The sequence below is a fragment of the Pinus tabuliformis genome, chromosome 4_2 (assembly GCF_031772625.1).
Source record: "Pinus tabuliformis cultivar Carrire ecotype Pingquan chromosome 4_2, CPIR1, whole genome shotgun sequence".
Classification (NCBI taxonomy): Eukaryota; Viridiplantae; Streptophyta; class Pinopsida; order Pinales; family Pinaceae; genus Pinus; species Pinus tabuliformis.
The window spans coordinates 295,984,632-296,009,440 of record NC_142304.1 but is presented as its reverse complement, the minus strand read 5'-3'; the positions used below and the strand labels follow the sequence as shown (position 1 = coordinate 296,009,440).

The 24,809-nt window shown below is 39.7% G+C and overlaps 1 protein-coding gene across 3 annotated transcripts in view; it reads left to right on the top strand.

Annotated features, from left to right (window-relative positions):
- The window catches only part of LOC149169165 (callose synthase 3-like), a 425,897-nt gene that overhangs the window by 194,214 nt on the left and 206,874 nt on the right, over window positions 1–24,809 (top strand). The gene's annotated exons all lie outside the window — the stretch shown is intronic.

The window sequence follows — 24,809 nt, the reverse complement described above, 5'->3', positions numbered from 1 at the left end:
AAAGATTATCACACCACATGGATGTTGCTACATCCTCGCCCACTTCTTTGTCATTTGGTAGATATATGCTGACATTCATGGAAATCTGTAGTCTCTTCCTCTAATCCTCACTCTCTGAAATATGTTCTCTTCCAAGTTCATTGTTCCCTCTTTCTTGGAGTCAACAGCATGATTCGCTTGCAAGTCTGCTACTGAATTTTCTGATATACAAACGTGGGAAAGCTGAACTTTGTGGAATGATTGGATAGCTGATCTGTGCCAAAGGAAATGGGGAAACCCGTGCCCATTTAGTTTTGCCAAAGAAATAGGGAAACATGTACGAGTTTCCAAAGCGGGCACGAGTACAAAACATGACCCCCCAAATTTAAAGTTTAAACATTATGATCAAATTTACATCACAATTACTCATGAATGATCACATAATGAAAATAGCAATATCGGAATATCCAAAATCAACCTTTATTATATATCCAAATCTCAAAGTCAATGTTTATTATATATATGAGGCTGCAAGTATTATAAAGACAAGAGACTAATGTTTGTCATCATAATCCTCATAAAAAATAGAAGTTGAAGCATGCTCAACAATGGATGGTGGTGCTGAAGAAGATGATGGGCCAATTCCACTTCCAAGCTGGACCTCAATATTCAGGGAAGCAAGAGAGAGATCCAAATCAGGGCTTTTTGGATCCACATCCCATTCTTTAGAAGGACCATTGCTATATTCTAGACCCCAATGAGATGCAAGGCGAAGGTTGGAGTGCACATAAACAAAATCCTCTACCTTCTGTGAGCCCAACCTATTGCACTTCACAGAATGAATAAAACCATAGGTGCTCCAATTCCTTTCTGCTGATGAAGAGCTTGCCACTTGTGAAAGAACACGAATGGCAAAGTTTTGCAAATGTACACCATTTGCTCCATGTCAAATCCACCACCTAATTGGATTCATCGTGCTTCTCTCCTCCAAAGCTGATATATTTGAATAATGATCTAATCCTGCAGCAAAACTGACAAATTCTTCCTTTACCTCGTGTAGATGAGATGGAAATATTCTCGTAAGGGCTTTTTTCATCCCATTAGCCACCTCTCTATCCTTATGAGGTGCCTCCCTCTTCCCATTGCTTTGGGCAATAAGCTCCTCATCATAAAATTTGGGGTTCAAGGCATGTGCTAAAGTGTGCAATGGAGTGTTGAAATTGTTCCACTATCAACAATGATTTTCTTGACTAAATCAGCAAAATGATCATCAACAAACAAAAGTTGTGGAGACTCTTGTGAAATGATTTCCATAGTTTTCTCAACCATGGAATCCATGCCATCATATACCTCTCCTAAGAAAGGTTGATCAGTGTCAGCATTCCGAAGAAGCTCAAATGTAGGGGTTGTGATCTTTAGCAAGAAATCTATCTTGCTCAACCAATCCTCATCAAGGCATAATCTACGCACCATATATCCCCGCTTTGAATCTGCTTGTCTCCACTCAACCCAAAGTTGACTCACCACCATAGAAACTAATGCTTGCTTAACCTCAACAAGGCGATGCAACATCAGGAAGTTTGAGGCATATCTTGTCTCAACAAATTTTAACAACTCCGATTTGGAGTACTCTTGAAATATTGCCTGCGATTGGTGGTGGTTGATGATGAATTTTACAATCTCCCTTGCTTCCCCTGTGATTTCCTTTATCCATGGAATTTTGTTGTCGATTGTGAAAATTCCATAAACTGGAATCCCTACTGCAACAACTGATTCAACTTCTCCTATTTGTTAATTACTGAAACAAATTATTTACTGCTTCCTATAGCAAATATTGAAGCTAACACACTGCAGCCTACACCAATTAAATAATATGCCTAAAACAAGAACAAAACAATAGAGAAAGATACAACACAAGTGACACAGTTATTTTTGGATAAATGTCCTCGGAAAAACCCAATGCGGGAAAACCGTTGCAGCAGATCTGAGGGTTTTATTATTAAGTTGAAGTATTTCTAAATACAATCTCTGGATGCCCTCCCGGCAATCTAGTTATAGAGAAAATCACATAGCAGAAGAAACTGGTGAGATTACCTCACTCTACACTGCAAGTCTTGGCTGATCCGACAGCTGAACTGCGAGTTCCACGACTACCTCTGCGTTGCCCCTACTTTGGCCCTGCGTCAGCCTCTAAGTCAATGCATTAGCTCAACTGAGAATCGATCTACCTTTAGAAGCTTTTTCCAGCCCTCCCGGCTCAGAAACGTCAGCCCCTTCAACAAATTCAGACCCCTGTGCTAGAAGGTACTGCGTTGCTCTGCATGGGGCCTGCGTGAACCCTTCCTGGCTCTGTGTCACCCTCTTTGCCCTCTACATTGCCTCCTTTGTGTGTCTCTTTGCCTCTGTGCTGAGTATTCTTGGCTCTGGAGAAGATCCTCCAGCCAAACTTCCTTTGCCCCTCTCTGCACAAGCTCACTATCGATATTCTCCCGGCAGGTGCTCTGCTTCAGAAAATCGAAATTCTGAACTCACTCTGTGTGTCTTTCCAAATGACCCTCAAGCCTCCTTAAATAATCTCCTCGTTGACATTCAACAACCCAGATTTAAAGCTAATCAATGGTTAATATCATTTCTGCTTGATCCTCGTCTTCTTCCAGAAGTTACACCCACAGTTTAATTATTTTATTTTCCTATGTTTAAGCTTAGTGTCCCATTAAAATAATTAAAACTATTTCTGGGATTTCCCAAAATACTTTCTGGGTTCTTTGGAATACATGTGCCTAAGCGTCCCTACAAAATTTGAGACTTAGAGCACATCCGATGCTACTTGAAATCAACATCAATCTCCTCTAAGTTCAGATTCAGATTATGGACAATGTAGGGTGTCGAAAAGATGTGGTCATACCTCCCCTCAATAATCAAACCGGTGGCTTTGCAAACTGGTGCATTATCCGTGATAACTTGCACCACCCTGTTAGGCCCTATTTGTTCAATAGATTTAATAATAACATCAGCAATGTACTGTGCATCTTTTACCTCTCCTGAGCAGTCTTCCACCTTTAAAAACATTGCTCCTTTGGGGGAAGTGGCAATGATATTTATCAATAGTCTGAGACTATGGTAACCCCAAAGCTACTTGAGGAAGAACAAATTGGTGATAAGATATCCTCCACCAGCTCCTTCTCATTTTTGCGACGCTGAGTTTTGAATTTATCATAGTTGGGCCCCTTGTACCCTTGAGCAGCTTTGTTAATTTCCCTTAACATATTTTGCCAGTAAGGAGAGCGAACAACATTGAATGGGATACCACATGCATAGATGCACCTAGCCCCGCTAGAATTAATTTCTTCTCTCACTTGCACATTCACCAATTTAGCAATTCTGCTATCCTTAACTGAAGTGGATGCCCCTCTGGTATTTTTGGATGGTGGTTGTTCATGTTGTTGAGTGGCACTGACTCTCCTCTTCCTTGCTTCAATGACAATCCTTGGCTCAATGTTAGGTGGAGCTTGAGAAGTAGCTTGACTAAGCTCATCATGCCCTCTTTTAATTCCATCTGCCTCATCTTGCTCTCTTTGATATGCCCTCCTTGCTAATGGGTCTGTTTTTTTGTGCAACCTGCAATCCCTTGTCCTCCTCCATGCAAAAGTGGTGCCTTCACTCTTCGGTAGGAGCCCTTGCACGAATTACTGCAAAGATTACATCACCATTCCCTTGAGCCACCACCTCCACATTTTTGAAGCTTCTGAACATGCCTCCAAAGAGGATAATATTCAGCCCTTGGGTTGGACCTGGGGCTTGAACTTGCACCTTGGTTGGAAGCCATTGTTGCAAAAAAAAAAAAAAAACTGTAAAGAAAAAACGTTTTTCATATATTTGGAAGCATAAGCCCTCGAAAAATAGTAGTAGGAAAAAACTAAGAAAATGAATGCTTCTTACCCAAATTATTCTTTTGTAGCTAAAGCTACCCCAAGATGCCAGAAAAGACAAGAGAAATATGGCTATAGCTGAGACAAAAACCAAAAATGTCGTAGCCGGAATCTCTGCGCTCCAAATTTACTGGTGAAATCTCTTTCTCTTTCTCTTGCTGCTGAAATGTTGAAAATGCCCTAGTTGAAACCACTGCTCTCTTCCTCTTTTCTCCTTGCTGAAATCATCCGTCTCCAAGTGAAACGACTTGCTTAATTCGTGTGATGAGGGATTGAGGCAAGAGTCTTTTTATAACTTGAGAGAGGCATCTAGAAGCATCCACAAGATATTTTATTCGCCCAATCAAATATTAAAAGAAAAATACTAAAAAAAATCGAAAAAAGTGTTACTTTAAGTGCAAATGTTGTCGTATGGCCTGGAAACTCGTTTCCGGCTGTACTGGCCACGTTTTCCCAACGTGAAACATCGAGTACTGCTGAAAATTCATTTCCAAGCCATATCGTACGCATTTCTGCGTTTCCGTTTCAGTTTTGGCCTTAAATGCCCTTGGGGATATCGTTTCCTCCAACATAGGAAAAATAACTAGGGCAAGAGAAATTATGGAGAAAAATGGATGAATTGGCCACCAAGGAGGTTTATTTTGAGGCAAATTGATAAATCGTTGCCAAGAAATTCCTCTCCCAAGCAATTTCACTCCAAGCCCTAATTGCGCTGCTTATACTCAATAGGGTCGAATTTAAGAAGAGAGAGAAAACATAATTTAATGTATGGATAAAATTTGACTTGATCACCAACTAGCCAAGGCCAATGCCTTGTTCTTGGGTTGATGGACTCTATGGATGTTTAAGATTAGCTAGATCTTGCAAAGGAGTAAGGATATTTTGATGCCCTAGCAACGAAACCCTAACTGTTATATTTGTGAGTGATCAAAGGCACTTGGGACAGCTACAACAAGAGTTCACCAAGGGGATTACCATTCACATTACATATATGAGTAATGCATACAATGAGGCTACCTAGATTCTATGCAATTTATCCTCAATAATCAATGGTGCAATAGAAAAACCCTAGATAACCATTACATTCCATACATTAGACATTAAATAAAAAAAATCTTGAACAACAAAGATCATTTACATGATGAAATGCATGAATAATCCATCATTGATCCAAGATAAATTTTCCAAAGATAAGAAAATAACTCCTATTGTTGCTGGGATTGTACAGGCACCACGACAATGCTCAAGACGGGAGTTGTCACTTTGATCCACGCCCACTCCATTCTCGATGTCTCCCAGCAACAGGCTATCGGGGGTAGTCCCTATGGAATGAAGTGAAGGAAAGCAAGTTGAGAATCAACTTACTTGGAAGACACGGATGAGTGGCCTAGCCACTCGGTTGAAATTAAGCAAGATTATTGATTAAATTAGATTTTCTATTATGAGACCAATGCCTTAATGGGGCCACAAATTCTTGCTTCTTATGAATTGGAACCAAATGACCGGATGGACACCCATTGCTTGAATGATTAACTAACCTATATGATATGCAAGTCCTAGGACTTATGCGAGATGCAGTGATCTTGGTAAATTTTAGTTAAATGCCTAGTCTAAGTGTAACCTTCCTTTAACTATGTTGAAGTGGGCTCCAAGGTAGGTTGTGGGAAGGAGGCTAACAGGAAGCAGACTAGGGCCTGATTAACGATACCTTCTGTTAGGCTTCTATCACCCAATGTCTCCAGCGCTGCAGAGACTGTGGCTTTGACGACTGCAAGGTCACTGTGTTAACCACCGAAGAGTTGCTGAGGCCCCTCAAGCTAAATAAAAAAGGTTGCCGTATACCTCTATCAACCTACCTTATGTTAGGAGGTAGATTATTAATGCAAATCTAGATCTAGTATGCTTATGCAAGAGATTATGAGTGAGATTTATCTTGAGTTAAGATTTTCTTAAGTTGTTTAAGTACTTAATTATAATCGTTTTAAGAGTACTTAACAATAGCGAATTGCAATCTTAGACAAGATAAAATGCTTAGAGATACAAGTGTAAATTTCAACAATATTCCACAAGATACAAAGTAACCCAAGATGCCAAATGCTTAAAATAGTCAATCAAGATGCTGATCACATATTTATACCAACAATACTACTTCAGAAAATTCAAATCTTATCAATGTTGTAACAACAGTGCATAAACCACTTCAAATGATGAAACTTGCCCAACACATAAAACACTGAAATTCCAATGACCAACAAATGTACTTCAGCCTGCTTAGATCACTTTAAGATGATGTATTCAGTCAAATTTCAGATCTGATTTCTTGATTTACAGCAGTAAGTAAAGACAGATCAGCAAGATAAAACTGCCAAAAATAGATGGCCTCTATGCCCAAAAATAGTAAAATGCACCTGAACCTGAAAATTTCGATTTTAGGGAATTTAGAGAGTTTGACTCAACAATTTTCAAAACTGATATGTTTGTTACAACATCGAGTTAACCACAGATCAACGAACTAATCGAGCCAAAAATAGATGCCCAATATTTCCAAAAATATAATTTTTTTGCCAAACTTGAAAAAAAATAATTTTTGGAGTTATTTAGAGGATGTGATTCAAAAATTTCAGAACTAATATGTTATTATAGCAGTGAAATAGTGATAGATCAGCAACCCAACAATGCTTAAGACAAAACCTAATATTTCCAAAAATAGTAAAATTTTCTCGAAATTGAAAATTCCAGTTCTTGTCCCTTATTAAGTATTTGATTAAGAAACTTTCGAATTCCAGATAAGTTTAGTTATATAGAAAAATCCAGCGAGCTTAAATGTTAGATCTAGGCCAAAACTCAAATACCCAAGAGGCCAAAATTTGTGAAAATGAATATTTTGCAATTTTAAATGATCTTGACCATTTAGTTTCTGATTTTAGGGCCTAATTATTAGTAATTTGCTTGTTGTAATAAAATTACAAAAAACAAGGGTTTAGAGGTCAAACTCTAGGCCCAAGGCCTTGAAGATCCCACCATTGAAAATCGATGAAACTTTGGGATCACTTTTCCGCTTGAAAAATAAGAATTTTGAGACCTTAATCCTGCAAAATCACCAAGTATTTAGTTTTAAAACTTCAGTTTATGGTTTCAGGTCAATTTTGGGGCAAAAGAGGCCAATAATTGGAGAACAAGGCTAAGAGAAGCAAATTTGCGGGGATAAATGAGCTAGGATGATAGATCGGGGGCTGAAATGGCAAGAGGAGGCCAAAATCTGAAAATCCGTGTCTCCATTTTTTTATTTTTTTATATTTTTTTTTTTGGATCTGAATTTGGCCATCAAATCTTCAGTAAATGTCCCTACTAAATTGTTTGGAGACTTGATCTTACCCTCAAGGGCCTAGATCTAGCTCTTCTCTCATTTGATTCCTTAATCCAACCTGCGAAAATGAAAATAAAAACACCCAAACCCCAAATTGTGAAAATTCGAAAACTCAAATCCTATTGCAACAACTGAAAATAATTCTCCTAATTGTTAAATTAATTTTCAACAATTTATTATTGTTTGCTACAACAAATACTGAATCAATCACATTGAAACCTACACAAATAAACTGCGGAAGAACAAACGTTGTAAGAAATACTAGCACACACAGACATAAAATAATAGTTATTTTTGGACCAATGTCCCTGGAAAAACCCAACTTGGGATAACCGGTGCAGCAATATGCAACAGTGAAATGTGAGTACATCTATGGATGCCCAACTAGCTATCCAAACAATAAGAAAATCTGAGTAAAATACTGAAGGGAATTACCCTTCTCCCACATGCAATCTCTGGCTAGACTTTTTCTATCAGAACTCGGCCTCCTAGAGCACTGCATCAACCTCTGCGATACTCTACGTAGCTAGATGGACGACTTTGTTGATTTTTGGGTAGCATCGAATGTGCTCTAGTTCCGAAATTTTGTGGAGGGGCTAGAACATATGAGATCTTCAAGACCCAGAAATTGTTTGGTGAAATTCCACCCGGATTGTATTTTATTAAAATAACTAGTATTTTTAATGGGGTTCCTAAGTCTAAACTTAGGAAAATTAAAATATTAATGGGTATTAATGAAAATATGGGTGAAAAGCTTCTAAGAGACAAGGATCAAGTCTAATTTAATCTTAGTCATTGATTTTAGATTAGATCACGACCATTGATTTCTTAACAGAAAAAATATAAAGGGAGGCTTAGGGTCAGTTGGAGAATACACACAGAGAGATAGAGAAAATCAATTTTCTGAAGTGAGAAGTTCTCAAGAGGAAAATCGATTAAGGAGATCTCTAGCAGAGAGGGCCAGTTCGGCAAAGGGACTTCGGTCCAAGGCCAAGAATACATAGTTGAGAGGTAGAGCTGCACTAGGGAGAGACAATGCAATTCCAGAAAGGATGATGCAGAGGCTAGAGGAGCTGACGCAGTCACTTAGAGGCAGCACTGGGGTTTCTGTGAGGCAGAGAGAGCAACAGTTCAACAAATCGATTTCTAAGCCGAGAAGGCTCACTAGGAGGGTGACGCAGCTCCTAGAGGAGGTAACACAATTCCAGCGCAGAGCTTGGAGCAACTATCACTGCCCAACACTGGGGACAACGCAGTCACCTATGGGGTTTGTTCATCCAGGTGCTTGATTCATCGAAATATCTGTCTCTGGATAGAGATACTTTTGCCAGGTTTATTCTTTGTTATGTGAGCCGGATTTGGCACCCTAGTTGTATTCATAAATCTGCTTAATAATAAAACCCTCATATGTGTTGCACTAGTTTCCCTGCATTGGGTTTTTCTGGAGACGTTTAGTCCAAAAATAAGTGTGTCCTTTGTGTGTTTGTCTCATTTATTTTTCAGTACTTGATTTGTATATTGGTGTAGGCTGTAGTGCATTTACATCAATATTTTCCGAATATTTCTGAAAATAACTTGTTAAATGAAGAACACAAGTAGGTAATGCAAATCAGTTTACTGTAGTAGGATTTCTGACTTGTTCGATTCAGAAATTTTCACATGGTATCAAAGGAATTACAGATCAAGGAGGACTAAACCCATTGGCGAAAGGACAGAGGAGAATCTGTGTGTGAAGGCAATTGTCCCAAGAGACAACACAGTTTCTGGCTGAGAGAGCAGAGGAGGGGTGACACAGTAACCAAGGGAGGCTCATGCAAAGCCAACGTCAGCTTGATTGGGTGATGCTGTTGCTGTAGAGGGCAACGCAGTGGTTACATGGCCAGCGCAGAGACCATTGAGTCTCGTTTTTCCGGTTGTCGGAGCTAGAGGTGTAGCGCAGATTTCATCTGGAGTTGCTAGTGGGGTGTTGATTCTGTTGGTGCAGAACAATACTTGGTGGGGCAGAAGCAAAGTAGAGGGAATCAGTTCATCATAATATTTCTTGCTAAGAAATCTAGATCCAGTGCTGACTAGCAACAAAGAGAGATCAGAGAGGGGTGGTTCAACAGTGGTTGGCAAAAAGATTTCCGCGAAGGAGATCGAAATTTAGAGGGAACTTGTTCCTTATAGGATTTCTAGCGCTAAAGAAATCCAGATCTGAGTTTTTCTGGGGCAACAACAAAAGTGGGAGAAGAGAACCAGTTCGACATTCATTTGAGCGGAGATGGTCATTAACAGAATGAGTGATCAGGACAGGTTGGAAGGAGCATCCAACTTTGTCATCTGGAAGTCCAGGTTCTTGGCAGTGTTGGATAAAAATCGCATCAAGGATTATGCCTTGAAGATGATTGTTGTTTTGATTGATGATAATCCTCTCAAGAAGTACGAGGAGGCTCAGGCAAAAGCAAATTGCATGATCTTGGACGAGGTCAAGGATCATGTGATTGCACATATTGCTGAGAAAGACAACAACGAAAATGTGGGAGGCCTTGACCACATTGTACGATGGAACTTCCGTTCAGCGGAAGATGTTGCTTAAGAGTCAGCTGAGACAGTTTCAGATGCAGAAGGGAGAAGAAATCGATCCCTTCCTTCTCAGGTTGCAAAAGATCCGTGACCAACTAACTTCCATAGGGGCTACACCAGATCCTAAATTTATGGTCAAGACTGCCCTGAAAGCAGTCACTGAAGACTGGGAAACCTTTGTCCAAAGCATCTTGGGCAGGGCTTCTCTTCCCAGTTGGGAGGAGATGTTGGCAGCTCTTCCACAAGAAAAGATCAGACAATTGACCAAGGCGGGAAGAAACAACAAAGGGATCAGAGTCAAGAAGGAGGAAGAGGAGGATGTGGCTCTCGCATCAGTGGGACAACAAGGGCAGAAGGAGAGAAAGAAAAAGGACATATCCAAAGTCAAATGCTTGAGATCTGGAGAAATGGGTCATTTCGCCATGCAGTGCCCTCGAAAGAAGGGCAAAGAAGAGAAGTCTGACTCAAAGGCTGCCCCAGTGCAAGCTGACAAGGAGGATGATGAGGATTGCGCCATGAGTGCTCATGCACCTCTAGAGAAGAGGTGGGGCGATATTGAGTTGTAGTTGGGAGGACTACATGAAGGGCAAGATCCTTGAGGTGTCCAAACTCTTGGATCGCATATGATTATGGGAGCCCTTAGTGACAGTCGCAGAATGACGAGAGTCAGTTGGTGCGAGTGATGATGGAGCAATAGTGGCAGAGCTAGAGTGCTCAAAATTTGAGGCAACGCAGTAGAGTGTTGCAACAGTGCGGAAGGCACAGAGTAGATACAATATCAGTGTGGTAGCATCAGAGGGTCAACACAGATTAGCAACAGATGTAGCTTTAGCGTCTAGGGGCATCCAAATTGACCAACATGTCAGCTGTTGGGTGGATTTTCAGTTGCTTACTTCTCAACAACTTAGTTGCAGTGCAACAGTTAGCAGTGGCAGTGCTATGGGCAGCATGATGCAGCATATTGAGTGGGAGTTGCAGTACAGATGCAACAGTGATAGTGGCAGTGTCATGGGTAGCAGTACAGATTGCATCAGCATAGTGGATGAGGAGCAGCAGGTCGAGCATCAGCAACGCAAAGGATCGATGCTGTGGATCAGTGTGATACTTCTGCTTGGAAGTATTGCTAGAGCACATTCCTCACTAAGAGGGAGTGTTGATTTTTGGGTAGCATCAGATGTGCTCTAGCTCTGAACTTTTGTGGAGGGGCTAGAACACATGAGATCTCCAAGACCCAGAAATCGTTTGGTGAAATTCCACCCGGATTGTATTTTATTAAAATAATTAATATTTTTAATGGGGTTCCTTAGTCTAAACTTAGGAAAATTAAAATATTAATGGGTATTAATGAAAATATGGGTGAAAAGATTCTAAGAGATGAGGATCAACTCTAACTTAATTTTAGCCGTTGATTAGGGATTAGATCACGACCGTTGATTTCTCAACAGGAAAAGTATAATACACATAGAGAGAGAGAAAATCGATTTTCTGAAGTGAGAAGTTCTCAAGAGGAAAATCAATTGAGGATATCTCTAGCGGAGGGGCAGTTCGGCAGAGGGACTTTAGTCCAAGGCCGAGAATACATAGTAGAGAGGTAGAGCAGCACTAGGGAGAGACAACGCAACTCTAGAAAGGGTGACATAGAGGCTAGAGGAGTTGACACAGTCACTTAGAGGCAATGCTGGGGTTTCTGTGAGGCAGAGAGAGCAACAGTTCAGCAAATCGAATTCTGAGCCAGGAAGGCTCACTGGGAGGGTGACGCAGCTCCTAGAGGAGGTGATGCAGTTCCAGCGCAGAGCTTGGAGCAGCCATCACAACCTAGCACTAGGGATAACACAACGACTTGTGGGGTTTGTTCATCTAGGTGATGGATTTGCCAAAATATCTGTCTTCGAATAGAGGTACTTCTGTCGAGTTTATTCTCTGTTGAGTGAGCCGGATTTGGCAGCCTAGTTGTATCCAAAAATTTGCTTGATAATAAAACCCTCATATCTGTTGCACCGGTTTTCCCGCATTGGGTTTTTCCGTGGACGTTTAGTCCAAAAACAAGTGTGTCCTTTATGTGTTTGTCTCATTTATTTTTCAGTACTTGATCTGTATATTGGTGTAGACTGCAATGTATTTACATTAATATTTTCCGAATATTTCTAAAAATAACTTGTTAAATGAAGAACACAAGTAGGTAATGCAAATCATTTTACTTCAGTAGGATTTCTAACTTGTTCGATTCAGAAATTTTCACAGGCTTGCACTGGACTGGGCTCAGATGAAGTCGTTCTACCTCTGGAAGCTGATAAAATCGTCTCTCCAGCCCTCTGGAACTCCTTCCTGGCCTCTGGAACTGAGAACAAATTTTTCTCCTCACCAAATCGATCTGCCTGACTGAAGCACTGTGCAGTCCCTTAGCATTGCCTCTTTGGGATAATTCGATTCACTTGCTGTTGCCTCCCCAGATTTGGAAAATCTTTCCTCCGGCTCACTGTCCCTGCCCCTCAATCACAACTTCGATCTCACTGGTTCTCTCTCTGCCAACTGATTGTTTTTATTCTAGAAATTGATTTGCTCATGAAATCTAACCGCTGAACTAATTTCTCCAACCCCATCAACTTCTTATAATCCTCTGTTGAGACTTCAACGACCAAGATTGGATCTTAATCGATGACTAAGATTAACTTGAAGTCGATCCATTTGAGTTTCTAGAACATTCACACCTTGACTCAATTAATTCTGATTAATTAACCATATTCCCTAAGTTTAGACTTAGGGAATATTTAAAAACTTGCTAATAATCTGTTTAAGTCATTTCTCAGTGGAATTTCCAGAAACGATTTCTAGGTTTTGGAGATCTTATGCATTTTAGCCTCTTCACAAAATATTGTGGCTAGAACACATCTGATGCTACAAAAACTAACACAAATGTATACAAAATACTAAAGATCCCCAAAACCCAAGTTAGAAAAAAAAATTTACAAGTTAGATCTACAAAATTATTCACAAGATCTACAAATATACAGGGGTTTTAAAAATTTTAAATTTGTGAGAAAAATATCTTTATGGAGTTTTTTCCTTTGAAGAATGGTTAAAAATACTAAAAACCCTGATGTATACTATAGCCTTAGCTAAGATTTAATCCACCATATAGATATTTGGAATCCAAGCAACAATGATTCTTGCCCAAGTTTGTGAACTTGGAGGCCAAGGACTGAAGTACTTGCAAACACTGAATCTATCTCAAAATAATTTGTTAGATCACATGGGGAATCAAACCACCTAATATTAGCCCAACGCTATCAATAGTATGGTTCTATCTCCATCTAATGAAAAAACAAATCCTACCAATATTCAACACAACATAGAAATGTCTGTAGTCAGCACATACCACAAATCAATTAGCAAGAACACCTTGAATTGCACCCCAAAGTCTTTATTATGATTGACAAAAAATAGTTCACAGCGGGACAATAGTTACAAAGCTGCTTCAACAGAAATTTTCTAGTCAGAGATCAAGATCATTAGAGACTCAACTAACTCTCTAATTTATAGATAAATCCTCCAAACGGAAAAATAACATTTAGTTTCTTTGATCCGTGTCAAAATAATCTTGGTCGTTGATAAACACTTCAAGATATTTTAATCTTGGCCCTTGATTTTTTATTTTTGAGGAATTTGCGAATTTATCATCTAATTCCATTTTAATTAGCTCAAAATTAATTAAACCACCAAGGTCCAAGGGTCCATTTTTTTTTAAAAGACAATATTCCCTTGGTGGAGGACCTTTAAAAATTGTTTTTTTTATGACCCACGAATTTTTCCATTCAGAGAATTTATTTTTCTAAGATAATTTAAATTGATATTAATTAATTAATTTTTTGGCTTAGGATTTAATTTTATTTTATCAAAAAAATTAATTAATTTACACATAAGGGGATTAATTATTTTTCCAACCCTCTAATACATATGATTTTTCATTTACAAGACCCAAAGAGGGAATACACATTTGTCTTAGACCCTCAAGGCACATAACCCATCTGCGACTCAATATGATCTAGTAAACCAAGTGATTTGTAATAAAATAATTAAGCCAATCAACTTAAATTATTCCCAAATGACTTTTATATCAGACTCGACTAAAACACTAGGACTCACCTGATAATTCGACAATAAATTTCACCCTAGCTTTGGGGGTTTAAGCTGGAGGGAAAAAACCATTTTGATTAGCCGTGCGAAAAACATAGGTAATCAGTAAGGTTAAAAAACCTCCTAGGATGGAATTCGTCATCAAATTATAGGCTTACCTAGGTTGTTTCATAGACTCAAGGTTTTACTAAGATCATTTACAATATATAACTTGTACAATGGGATGGCCATGACGCACAAACTGTTGATATGTGATCTGATCCTTGTTGAAAAAGTTGGCACTTCCGTTTCCCTGGAACTTTGACAATTTGAGTTCAACATCTAGCTCCATATGGGGACACGTTGCTTCCAAGAAGTAACATGAGAATTCCAGAATCCTGCATCCAAGGAAACAAAATTCCATCAAATAGATATACATTCAACATCAAAATCATCATGCATATATAGAAAATACTGCTAGAATAGAAAATCTACTCTAATAAACTGGAATATAAATGTGTGAAATAAACTATCTAACAACATGAAATAAAAAGGGAACAGGGTTAGAGATAATATACAAAACGATGTCCATGGCATCAGATGTCCTCAACATAGTGCATATTGAGCATCTGCCAACTTTTCGGTAAGTTTGTGGGTTTCTTCTTGGATGTGCCAGGCCGACTTCTGACAATGCTAGGACTCTGCCTTATCCAAATATAGAGCTTCTCCCGAGCATTAGATGCATCAAATTTCTTCCTTCTTCTCTTTTGCCTTTTACCCTTGCTCTTGGTAGGATGTGATGTTGATGTTGACGTGATCGACATGCAACTTTCTATCTGATTTGGATAACATTCATCTAGAAAATTTGGAATGCCACTGATTTTTGTGACCTGCTCTTCATTATTTTCGTGACCCAACTGAAAAATCTTCGTCCATGAACTGCTCCTCATGCTGAGCCTCAACGCTGCTCCCTTTGCCATGGTAAAATTCAAATTGGAAGCTCTTTCTCTCCGTCAACTCACTCGGAGAGAGACTCCCTCGAATTTTTGACCCTCCGGCTGGAACTGCGCAAACCCTCTGGGGTTTCAACTTGCTGCCTCCTGTAGCTTTTTGATTTCCCCTTCTGCTTAGCGTTGGGGTTTCTGGTTCTGCTCTTCTTGTCTCACCTGCACTAGCTCTAATACCATGTGAAAATTCCTAAGCTAGAATCCCTACTGCAACAAATTGATGTTACTTCTCCTACTTGATTAAAACATGCAATTTATTTACTGTTTTCTACAGTAAATTTCGAAGTAAATACATATGCAGCCTTGATAGTTTCAACATCTATAGCTTCAGTTTCTGTTAAAATGGAAAGTCCATGCCAAGTTATTCTTGATAGCACCAACTACTTCCAATGGTGGTCCTACATTGTGGATTTACTTAGAAGTAAAGGTCTTTACAGAATAGCCTCAGGCCAAGAAACCAAACCAAAAGATGAAGATAAGGCAACCAAATGGGAAAATAGGCAAGATCAAGCACGCGGTTGATAGGGATGTCTATTTCTCTAGACCTTAGATTCCATATCGCAGAACTTGATACTCCTAATGAAGCAATGAAACAAATCACTAAAGTTTTTGGAATTAAAAATGAACTTAGCGCCGATCAACTCGAAAATGAGTTGCTTACATTGGACACTAATAATTTTTCTTCCATTGAAGATTTTTTGTCCAAGTTCAAGACCCTTAGACTTCTCTTGGAAGGTGTTAAGGTTAAGAAAGAAGATGGTAACCTTATCTATTCCATTCTTACTAAGTTGGGACTAGCCTACTCTGTGTTTGTTTCCACCTTCCATTCTACAAGAGAAGCCTTCATTTCTCAAGGACAAGACTACAAGTCCCCTTCCTTTGATGCCTTTTGTGATTCTTTAATAAGAGAACAAGAAAAACTCTTACACCTTGGTCTTCTTAATCTTGGAAACTCTTCTAAGAAAGCCTTAGCCACCCAACAACAACCAAATTCAAAGAATTTTAAAAAGCCGTACCCTAAAAAGAATGGTCCTAAACCAAACAAGGGTCCTAAGCAATTTCAGTCTCAAAATGAAAAATCATTTCAATAAAATGATAAGGCAAATAAAAACAAAGGGAAGAAAACTGATAGACATTGCCACTTTTGTAATCGAGATGGCCACTTAGAATCCAAATGCTTTAAGAAGATGGAAGCCTTGGAAGCAGCAATGAAGAAGCATAACATCCATTTTGAGCACTCTTCAGTTTCAACTTCATCTTTCAGAATAGCACTTTCTGCATGTGGTTGTCAAGCATCTCGGTCTGGATATGGACTAAATGCATCTTCTTCTTCTCATTCTCACGAGTGGCCATTGATTCTGGAGCTTCTTATCACATGGCCAAAAACAAAGCCATGTTTTTCTTCTTTAAATGATTGTAACACCAAAAATATATATGTTGGTGATGATAGATCTCTTAGTGTTGTAGGGACTGGAACTGTTCATATAGACAATGGTCAATTTAATGATGTATTATGTGTTCCAACCTTATCTTGCAACCTTCTATCTGTATATCAGATAACTCATTCACGTGAAGGTAAAATCGTTGAATTTTCACCTCGCGATGTTGTAATTAAGGACCTAAGAGATCCTAGACAGATTTTAGCTACTGACATTGTTGATGATTCTACAAGGTTGTATAAGTTTAACAATTTTGGGTCATCAAATCTTTACTCGGTATTTTAGCTCATAATGATGAAGTGAGCAAACTTTGGCATGAGCGATTTGGTCACTTAAACTATCGCTCCCTTCAAAATCTATGTAAAGAAAATATGGTGACATGTCTTCCAATGGTATCTTGTAGAGATGGTGTTTGTTCCGGATGTGTACTAAGAAAACATCATCGGGATAGTTTTGAAAAATGTGCCTCTTGGTATGCCTCATCCCCTTTACAACTTGTGCATAGTGATTTATGTGGTCCACTTCCAGTTGTTTCATTCTCTGGCTACAAGTATTTCTTAACTTTCATTGATGATTTCTCCAGACGCACTTAGGTATACTTCTTAAAACTCAAGAGTGGAGTATTTAACATGTTCTTGGCTTTTAAGGCCTTTATTGAAAAACAATCTGGACATCAAATTCTTACGCTAAGATCTGATAATGGCAGAGAATATGTTAACAACAAATTCATCAACTTTTACACTGAGAATGGAATTCAAATGCAACATACGGTTCCATTTACTCCACAACAAAATGGTGTAGCTGAAAGGAAGATTCACACCTTAAAGGAAATGGTTAATTGTATGCTTCAATCTAAAGGACTTAGTCTTAATAGTTGGGCAGGAGCAATTAACTGTGCAAATTACATAATAAATCGCACTCCTACTAAGGTTTTAAAGAATATCACTCCAGAAGAAGCATGGTGCTCAATTAAACCAGATGTAAGTCACTTTCGTGTTTTTAGGAGTGAAGCATGAGCCCGTATTCCAGATGAGAAACATAAAGCTTTAGAACCTAAGAGTGATATATGTATTTTTGTTGGATATTTTGAAGATGTCAAAGGATATAGACTTATTCCACTTAAGTCCAAAAATGTTATCATTAGAAGAGATGTAAAGTTTGCTGAAAATATATCGGCCTACGAACCTAGTTCGGCGGATGTGCCACCTCTCTCTATCCCTTCTACTTCTGAAAATATTTCTTCTTCAAATGATGACAACGAGGATGACAATCCTCCACCACCTTCTCAGGATCCTCCTTCAACTCCTCAGCTTCCAAAATGGGTTCGTGCTACTCGGGATGCAGCAGGTGCTCTTGCCGGCGATCCTACAGATCAGTGATGTACATATTCTCAGTTCGATAGAGCCTCTTCTTTACTGGCTCAAGCTTCAGCGAATTATGATCCTGACACCTTTGCAGAAGCTTCAGGCCATCTAGATTGGGACGTAGCGATGAATGAAGAATATTGTTCATTATTGGCAAATGATACATGGGATCTTGTTCCTCTTCCAAAGGGACGAAAACTTGTTAGATGCAAATGGGTTGACAAAACCAAGTATGGACCAGATGGAAAAGTTGATAAACATAAAGATCATCTTGTTGCTAATGGTTTTTCACAAGTTGAAGGCATTGACTATACTGGAACCTTCTCCCTTGTTGCCAAAATGAACTCTGTCCATCTTGTTCTTTCCCTTGCTGCCTCTTTCAAATGGGAAGTCCATTAGATGGATGTTAAATCTGCCTTCTTGCATGGGGACTTGCATGAAGAAATCTATATGGAACAACCTATTGGATTTATAAAAACAGACTCCAGCCTTGTATGTCGACTTAAGAAATCCCTTTATGGTCTCAAGCAAGCCCCTCGGGCTTGGTATGCCAAAATGGATAGCTCTCTTTTAGAAACTGGGTTTTCTAGGTGTTATTCTGACAATACTGTCTACACCAAGAAAGTGGGCAAGTCTCTTATCATTCTTGTTCTTTATGTTGATGATCTTATCCTTATTGTTAGTGATCCCAACCTTATAAACCATGTGAAGTCCAACCTTAAAAAGAAGTTTGAAATGACAGATTTAGGACACTTGCATTATTTTCTTGGTCTTCAAGTCTTGCAATCCAAGGAAGGTATTTCCCTTTCCCAGTCTAAGTATGCCTGTGATCTTCTACGCCATTTTCACATGGAAGACTTAGGACACTTGCATTATTTTCTTGGTCTTCAAGTCTTGCAATCCAAGGAAGGTATTTCCCTTTCCCAGTCTAAGTATGCCTGTGATCTTCTATGCCATTTTCACATGGAAGACTGTAAGCCAGCCCCTTCTCCCTTTCAGTCTGGAGCCAAACTCTCAGTCACTTGTACTTCCCCTGAAGTTGATGCTACCTTATACCGTCAACTTGTAAGAAAACTTTTGTATCTGACCCTTACTTGTCTTGACCTTTCCTTTGTTGTTGGCCTTATTGCTCGGTTTATGCAAAACCCACATGAAAGTCATTGGAAAATAGCTAAAAGAATACTTCGTTATGTTCGAGGTACAGTTCAGTTTGGGATTCATTAAAGTGCAGAAGCATCTCCTCTACTGGTTGGTTTCACTGATTCCAATTGGGCTGGTGACCCTGATGATCGGAAGTCTAGTGCAGGTTATGTGTTCACTCTTGGTTCAGGACCTATTACATGGCCTTGCAAGAAACAAAGTGCCATTTCTCTTTCTTCAGCAGAAGCAGAGTATCGTGGTGCCGTAGAAGCTAGTAAGGAAGCCATGTGGCTTTGTCAGATCCTATCAGAGTTTGGCTTTCAGCAACAACATCCGACTACACTTTGGTGTGATAATCAAAGTGCCATTCAACTATGCGAAGATCCAGTCCAACATCAGCGCAGCAAACACATTGAAATGCACATGCAATTCATCATAAAACTCATTCATGACCATGTTCTTGAAGTGCAACACTGTTCAACAGATGATCAAGTTGCAGACATCTTTACAAAGGCTCTCACAGAGGTGAAGTTTACTAAATTTCGATTTATGGTTGGAGTTCAGGAAGTTGTCACTAAGGGGGGATAGGCTCTAATGCCTCCTTCCTTTTCCTATTGTGTCATATTTGTACATCCTTCAATCCTATCCCAAGTTGTTCTGAAGGGGGGATGTTAGGATATTCCAACACATAGGAAATAGTTAAGTATAACTTGGTTTAGTGTAGAGCTAGGTAAAATGTGTTTCTTTACTATGTACTTTTGTAACTTACAATCCGACGGTCACGATATATAGTGATACGACGGCTCATTCTCTCCTCAGTATTACCGACACTTGATCCGTGGCTTAACACCCGATTGGTCCATTATCTCTATTTAAAGAGCATGGAGGGTCATTTGTAGCGTAACCGTTCATGAGAGAAGCTTATGTAAATTTTCATTCTTTTATTAATAAATTGCCTAAAGTGGTCGCGTTGGCTCAGGCCGTTGACTGTTTCCCTCTTTGAGGTTTTTAACCACGTCAAGAATACTGGTGTATTGATTTGTGATTTGTTTGTGAGCGGTGTCCTTTGCTGTTCTGTCTGAGGAACTTACCCTATAAATTCCTACATCAATGAATGGACAATGCAAGGTTTCCAAAACACTTTTGGATATTTAGCTTCCACAATGATGCCAACAACCTTGCAAACAGGTGCATTATCTATAATGATTTGCACACAAGAATCAACACCTACATCTTCAATAATTTTAATAACAACTCACCCATATATTGTGCATCCTTGTATTATCCAAGTGCATCCATTGCTTTCAAGAAAACTTGACCATTCAAGGAAGACACTATGAATTTGATGAGTGGGTGTCGTGTTGGATCTATCCATCCATTAGAAACAATGCTAACCCCAGATGTTGGCCATGATGCTTTAATAGGCTCAAGCATTTTTCCACCTCTTTTTTTGCCTTCGTCAACAATGTGGTTCTAAGCTTCGCTGACCCATGAGGCTCATACCCTAATGGAGCCCCTTGAGTTAGAGCTCGACACATATCAATAAATAGAGGTGAGCATGCAACATTAAAGGATATGAACTTTTTATAGAAAAAAAGGCAATGGTGAGATAAATCTCTTCTCGTTTCTCTTTCTGAAAAATCTTGTCCATTGGACCAAGTGAAATTGCCTTTCTTTTTGGCATTTTGCTGCTTGTTCCCCACCAAAACTCTCAAAAGGGAATTTGTTGTTGCTTTTCCTCAAGAATGGAAGGGGATCAACATTCTTGGTTTTTTAAGATTTTGCAGCCACATTGTCCATACCAACATTGGACTCTCTTTCCATTTCTTTCCTCTTTGGTAAAGGCACCTTTGTACAAGCTGCAATTCCAGAACTTGGTAAAGCCAACAAATGAGCTTTCACATGGAAATATGTGCTTGTAAAAGTAGTGTTGCAATAGTTTCATTTCCAACTCACATTGCCTCCTCCCTTCACCTTGTTACTTGGCCCTTGCTCTCTTGTGACATATTTCTACGACATATTTGTTATCTTGAAGAGGATGTCTTCCCTCAACATTAGAAGTTGTTGTTGCAGCCCCACTTGCAATAGAGGGAACACTTGCAGCAGACCCTAATGAGATTGGGAGAGGAGGGGCATCTCCAATGGGGACATTCTTCCCCTTCCCTGCTGCCCTTGATTGAGCCATGAATGCTGTAAACAAATAAACAAAAAATGCACAAATTTGTAAAAGAAATACACATGCAAATTGCTAAAATAAAATTGCAAAAAAAAGAGAGAGAAAATGCACTTACCTATTGTTTGAAGCTCCTTGAAAATGCTCCCACCCTTTTCTCTTTGCTCCCAAACACCCAAAGCAAACAAAATAAGTCAATGTGAAAAAAGAATGGCAAAAATTACCTTTTAACGTCACGCGGACTTGCCAAAATCAGGATTTGTATCCGAAAATCGGGACACATTCAGAAGGACACGCATTCGACCGAATCGTGTTTGAGTGGCCCGATTCAGGGCACGACGGGTCTAGGGGACGAATTCAGTTTCATATATATATATATTGTTCTAATCTAGACTGATTTATGCAGATGCGATATCCTCCCTTGAACTACAGTGAGGTTTGATTTTGATTATGTTTCTATTTGGTTTATCTAACATGGCATGCTTACAGGAGATAGAAGATCAGAGATGAAGAGCAAGATGGTGGACTACAGTTCACATGACTCTCCTCATAGGCCTGATGTGAACTCTATGGAATGGGAAAAGTCAATTGAACAACAAGGAGAGGAGTATTCATTGGATCTAGCAGATACACTGAGGAGTTTGAGGGAAAAGATTAAGAGTTGTAAAGAAGATAATAATGGATTGGTTAAGGCATAGGAAAGCCTTGCCAGGGCTCAAGAAAAGTAGGCAGAGGTTAATGCAATGATTCTACAGAGTCTTTCGGAGTTGTAGATGCAAGGACAGATGAGGATCATTCATGGTGATAGGAAAGAGGAGAAGACTAATGGGGAAGATGGTAGTAGGTCTCATAGAGAATACAAGTTGGACAAGGAGGATATAATGAAGAGTGGCAGATTCTTGGATACACTTGATAGGAGGATTGGTATATATGGGTTGTATTGTAGTTCTTCTTCCAGGAGACATCATTATCATCACCGCCAACATCATAAGAGGAGTGAGTACTTGCCTGAGGAGTTCAAGAAAGTCAATCCCCCCACTTTTGATGGAGAGATGAAGAAGTTAGAAGATGTAGAAGCTTGGCTGCTTGGGATGAAGAAGTTCTTCAAATTGCATAACTACTTAGAGAACATAAAAGCCAAGATAGCTACTTGCAGTCTTAAAGGGAAGGCAAACATCTAGTGGGAAGACATGAATAATGTCATAGGCATTTGAGAAGAGGAGCTGGTTTGGGAAGATTTCGAGAGACGACTCAAGGAGAAATATCTATCTGATAGGTATTATGATGACAGGGCAAAGGAGTTCTATGAGTTGAACATGGGCTATATGACAGATGATGAGTATGCTAGCGGTTTTCTGGAGTTGTTGAGGTATGTGCCTTACCTTAAGGATGAGAAAGAAAAGATTTGAAGATTCATTAGTGGGTTGCCAGTGTCGTTCAAAGATAGGATTGAGTTTGATGAGCCTAGATCGTTGGAGGAAACCCTAAAAAAATTGAAGCACTGTTATGAGCAATCAAAACGCAAAACTGAGCCTAAGCGAGATTGGAAAAGCAATGAGAATACTAAGGGGAAGTGGCCTCAGAAGCGGGGAAGACCTCAGGATGCAGGTGAGAAAGAAAATGTGGCTCCTTACAAGAAATTTAATGCAACCGAGAAGGGGCATGGGCCACAGCCTGGAGAGTAGCAGAATAAAGGTAGTGGCAGGGAATTGTTGCAGCGTTGGATTTGTGGCAAAGATCATTGCAAGGAGTGTTTGTTGTACGAGGGTGGCAAGCCACAAATCTATAGTGCTCAGGAGGCACAAATAGTTGGGGATGTTGGTCAGAGCATTCCATGAATCTATGCAACACTTGATAATAGGAAGGCAGACCACCAGGCATCCATTATTGAGATGGAAGGTAAACTTTGTGATCAAGTTATTTCCATTTTGATTGATCCTGGATCTAATTATAGCTGTGTTAGTCCTGACCTAGTGGATGAGTGTGGTTTGAGTAAAGAAGTGCATGCAGAGTCTTGGTTGGTGCAGTTGGCTATAGAGACCAAGAGAAGAGTTAGTCATTGGGTGAGATCTTGTACATTTGAGCTCAATGGTATGGCTACATCAACAAATCTAAATGCGCTTCCTTTGGGTTCATATAGTATGCTTCTGGGCATGGATTGGTTGTTCACTCACAGGACCACAGTAGATTGCTATGAGAAGGCTATTGAGCGCCTGGATGATGATGGGGAAAGGAGAATCTTGTAGTGAAATAAGAAGCGTACATCGGTAAGAATGGTTACAACTATGTAGACCAAGCATAGTTGCAGGAAAGGGTGTGTATTATTTGCAGTGCATATTTCTAGTGATAAGGGGAAGGATGTTGGGGATGATGAAGTCCTAAAGAAGTACCTTGTTTTGCAACAGTTTCAGGATGTCTGTCCCACAGAGATTCCATAATTACCACCTCATAGGGAAGTGGATTTCTCTATTGAGTTGGTACTAGGGGCAACACCAACATCAAAGGCACCTTACTGGATGAGTACTCTAAAGTTGGTGGAATTAAAGTTGCAACGTAAAGAAATGCTTGACAAAAGATACGTAAAGCCAAGTTTATCGCCTTGGGGTGCATCGGTGTTATTTGTGAAGAAGAAAAAAGCCAGTAGACACCCATCACCACGTTGGTGTTTGGAACATCCAGCACAAAGAAATGATCGGTCATGGAATAGTTCCCCATCATCATGGTTAGGTTGGGGACATATCTCGTGCATTGGATTGTCCTATTCCCTAGTACCAACCCTAAAAACCCCTCTAACGTATTTTTGTGTGTATGCCTCTCTGCTCCACCATATGAGCATTAATAAGGTCATGGGTAGCCCCACTGTCCACTAGCACTGAAACATGTTGCCCTTGTATTGTGCCCCAGATCCGTAGTGGCAAGTACTTCAGAACTCCTCAAAGTGATTCAATAACCCCCCCAGTGGGCAATAGTGGCCCCCCTCCTTGAGGCAGTGGTAGTGGTCCTCCTCCCATGGACTGGGGTCCACCATCTCTTATGTCTCCCTCTTGCTCAATAGCATACTCAGGTTCGCTATCTTAGTACACCTCAATGTAATGGGCCTTGCCCTTGGTGCACTTGTGCCCCCATGCATGTGGCTCCTGGCACATGAAACATAACTTCCTCCTCCGTAGGTCCCTCCTAGTCTCCTCATCAAGCTAACCACTCCCAATCTGCTAGTGTGTCTTGTTGATTTCTGGTAACATCAAATGTGCTCTAAGTCTCAAATTTTGCAGGGAGGCTTAGGCACATGCATTCCAAAGAACCCATAAAGCGTTTTGGGAAATTCCACCAAGAAACAATTTTATTAAAATAGTTAATTATTTTTAACAGGACCCGAAGTCTAGACTTAGGAAAATAAAATAATTAATGGGTATTAATCTAACTGTGGGTGTAACTTCTAGAAGAGGATGAGGATCAAGCATAAATGATCTTAGCCATTGGTTAGCTTCTAATCTGGGTTGTTGAATGTCAACGAGGAGATTATTTAGGGAGGCTTGAGGGTCACTTGGAAAAACACACAAAGAGTTCAAAAGTTCGATTTTTTGAAGCAAAGCAGCTGCTGGGAGAATATTGATAGTGAGCTTGTGCAAAGAGGGGCAGAGGAAGTTTGGTTGGAGGATCTTCTCCGAAGCCAAGAATACTCAGTAGAGAGGCAGAGAGACACGCAGAGGAGGCAACGCAGAGGGCAGAGAGG